At 45.1% G+C, this 3,794-nt stretch overlaps 1 pseudogene; it reads right to left on the bottom strand.

Annotated features, from left to right (window-relative positions):
- Positions 1 to 2,006: 2,006 nt before the first annotated feature.
- Positions 2,007 to 3,117, bottom strand: LOC104944195 (ectonucleotide pyrophosphatase/phosphodiesterase family member 7 pseudogene; annotated as a pseudogene).
- Positions 3,118 to 3,794: the final 677 nt, after the last annotated feature.

Genomic DNA, 3,794 nt, shown 5'->3' with positions numbered 1-3,794 from the left:
CTCTCTTCATCCTGGAAATCATCACTTTTCATCTTGCTTACCCGTGTCATACTGCTCCCTCAAATAAAACAAACAACTTAGGTATTCTTTCTGTCTTGATAATGCTTATAACTTAAAGGGTACTTGTAAGGTTTGTATGTACGGTACGAGCGCGAGTGTTATGGTTAAAAACTGTTCCTCGACGGCGTCTCTCAACAGGTTGCCCATCACTGTGGCGTTAGCACAGGCGCCGTGGGAATTGTAGTCCTTTTATAGTGCGTTGACTACAGACGTCACAATTAGGTGGCCTTTCTCATCAAATCAAAATACTGGCTCTAACAATATCTACTAAACTAGAGCATACAAATACAGAAAGTAATGTAGTAGGCCTGTTATACTGAGTGATATATATTGTACACACACTGCTCTGCTTTCTGCACAGACCTCGCGTTGCGATGAAAGCAGTTACTAATATAATATCCAAGGGATGCATGCAGAGCTGTCATTGGCTGAGATAAGTCCGGCCGTGCGTCACGCCTCCACCGTTCCCGGAAATGCATCCGCGGAGGAGCCGTGGAGGAACCATCAGTGTATCCTCGGTTATAGCTCCTCCAGAGAGCCTCCTCGACGCTCGATCCTCGGTCTTCGGTGTACATTTAGAGAAATTAGATGTCCTTCAAAATGGCACGCTGAAATTAATTTCCGGGTCACTACCGGAGGACCGAGGAGTCGAGGAGTCGAGGAGTCGAGGAGGGGAAATTTGAGTATTGAGAAACCTCTACTGTGTTCAACTCTGTGTTCAGAGCATTTCAAGGTGAAGCTTTATTCCTGATGAGGCTTTTTAAATATTCCTAAAATCCCCTATTGAATAACAATAAGCAGCTTTCGCCCAACATGTTCCCAAACTTCGGAACAACCAACCAGGAAATATTAGAGGTCACATCAGGAGACATCTGAATAACAATGTTATTGTAGTTTCTCATTTTGTATTATGTTTTTCTTACTATCACTAGGTGGGTTATCTAGGGAGATAGACAGCAGTAAAACAGCGTGAAATGTAAGAAAAAGACAATGAGAAAAATAACAGTAATAAAGGATTGAATATTTAAATGCACTGCTACCAAACTGCGCCTACATTTCCCACAATGCAACTGGATCAAGGATAACTCAGTGAGGGAAATCCGACCACTAACCACGGCTGACATATTTAATAAAATGTATATTTAATCATCCAAATGGCTTATAATGTAATAATATAATTTAAAAGTAATTTGTACTTATTGTAAATATTTGTATGTACCTGGAAAATAATGATTCTATTACGCCATCCCTCTGAACTGAGCCGGAGATTATTTCCAAGTTGAGGAAAATGTAAAGCAACATCTAAACAGACTGTAGTAACGCTTACTCAACGAAAGTTAAAGGTTAAATTCCCTCCGGGGCAATCTGCGCTTCAAACGTATGCTGTCACGTTGCTGAGAGGCACTTTGGATAAAAGCATCTGCCCGACAACACACCGTCAGGTGAAGCTCCTCCGTCTGGAAAATGTCAAACTTCACAGAAACCAAAAATAACCGCTCTGTTTTTAACTTGATGACAACGACAGACCCTGAAGGCAGCTTCGCCCCGGTCCAATGGGATTTCTCCATGTGATTTCGGATTATTGCAGAAAAAATCTCTCTGTCAAACGAACGTTTATGATACTCCACATATTAACACCACTTTATGATTTCTGAAGTCAAAAGCTAATGTTGGGCTATAAAGGAACTACAGCACGGTCACATGACTTCACGTCACCACCGCTAAGCTAAAGGTGGCTAATGTTGGGCGTGATAACGTTTAGTCGTCTCATTTAGACACTTGTTAGCAACCGCCGTTTTTTCAATTCCCCAATATTTACTGATGTATATTATGTTGTAGAGTGCATCTCTTCAGCTTGTGTTAACCACAGACCTTTTTCCAGGCTAACAACCAAAAACACATTCAGGAAACCATTGACCTACAACAGGAGTTGTTGAACCTGAACACTAAAGGCAACAGGAGACAAAACGGATCAGATTGATGGTAAATGGACTCACAGAGTTCAGGTTGAATCCCAGATCAGCAACCACCACGATGGGAGGCAGCCGCTTGCTCTTGGCGAGGTGGAAGCTCTCGGGGAACTCGTTCTTCTTGTAAACCGTCAGATTGGGCGCCTTGGACAGAGCGTCAAACACGTCCTGCTCCTTCCCGGGCCGCGGCGTCAGAATACCGAACCCTCCGTAGTCCAGGATCTCGAAGCTGTTGAGCTGGACCAGGTTCAGGTACTTGTTGAGGACGAGCTCCTCCACCTCCGGACGCTTCTTCACCGTGGTCATGCCGTGGTCGGAGGTGAGGATGACGTTCAGGCTGTCGCTCAGGTGGAGGCGGGCGATAGATTCCCGCAGGTATCCGATGGTGCGGTCGATCAGCCGGATCATGGTCTTCCTATCGGGGTGGTCGGGTCCTTTTGTTGAACAGCGCAGGATGGACCCAAGTGCAGACAGACAAATGTTTAACTGAAAATAACCTTATTCAATGCAAACAGACAAGAACTGTCTTTCCCTCTAATCACAAAAAGAACCCACAAAACTCCACCAGAAAACCAGAACTTAAATACAAATATGACCAATCAAGATGACAAGACACAGCTGAGGAGGATAAAACACCAGGGAAACACAATCAGGCAATCACACAGGAGGGAACACAGAGACAGGAGACAATTGCAGACATGACAGACAGGGGGTGAACAACCTTCAAATTAAAACAGGAAACCGACAGACTGTGATAATTTAAAAATGAAACAGAAAACAAACAGATCCTAACACCTTTGTTGTGTCCCACTCGGTCCGGCTCTCCGTAGTACAGCGTCACCAGGTGGAAGTCCTCCTCGGAGAACCAGCTCAGCACCGTGTCGATGTTCTGCTTCCACTCGGTCTCGTTGGCGGGCCGCGGGTCCTCGACCACCACCCGGTTCACCGCCTGCCCGCTGTAGTTAACCGCGCCGCCCGGGAAGTAGAAGGAGCCGGTCTTCAGACCCTGAAACACAGAGGAAGAAAACAGACTGACTGGGCATTTCAACCAAGACAGGTGCAGCCAGGGCGTGGTTACTGCAGGAACCTTTACATCCAGAAACCTTTACTGTGATGGAAACTTCTGGAGCAATGGAGACTCAGGGAGATACGAGGAGAGCTGGAGCTTTGATGGCAAACACTGATGGATTATTTGGAGCTTCGGACGGAGAATTCACAAGACATGTGCTCTGTTTCTGAAGATCTCGACCCCAGACCCATGTATTTAGCTCTGAGAGAAGAATCAACATGCTGCCTAACAAGATAAATCACTGTAACCTCTATCAGCTGACGCCAACAGGCAGGAGCAGGGAGACACTGAGAGCAGCCCAAGGTGCAGCTGCTCAGTGAGGACCGACTGATCAACTGGGTCAGAGTTATGGGCCTAGGAAAATATTTCCCCAACAATTATAAGGACTTTTGTTATCCAATAGGGAATTGGAACCCCGGTGCATTCTGGGCTGCTGTTCAGCATGTCGTCGGACACTTCTTGAAATATGGAATTCTTTTTTTTTATTTTCTCTTATAATCCCACTTTTTTCTTGAAATATTTCCACCTTGGTTTGTAATTGAGGTGCTTTAGCTCCTGCTGTAGTCCTTTAAATCCCGCTGACCATGAGATGGCAAAAGTACACACATCCTTTACTCAAGTAGAAGTACACACATCCTTTACTCAAGTAGAAGTGCAGATACTCGTGTTTAAAATACTCTGGTGAAAGTAGAAGT

Source organism: Notothenia coriiceps, unplaced genomic scaffold, assembly GCF_000735185.1.
Source record: "Notothenia coriiceps isolate Sejong01 unplaced genomic scaffold, NC01 NC01_scaffold00007641, whole genome shotgun sequence".
In the NCBI taxonomy this organism is placed as follows: Eukaryota; Metazoa; Chordata; class Actinopteri; order Perciformes; family Nototheniidae; genus Notothenia; species Notothenia coriiceps.
The sequence above is the reverse complement of the archived record's forward strand: the minus strand, read 5'-3'. Positions and strand labels throughout refer to the sequence as shown.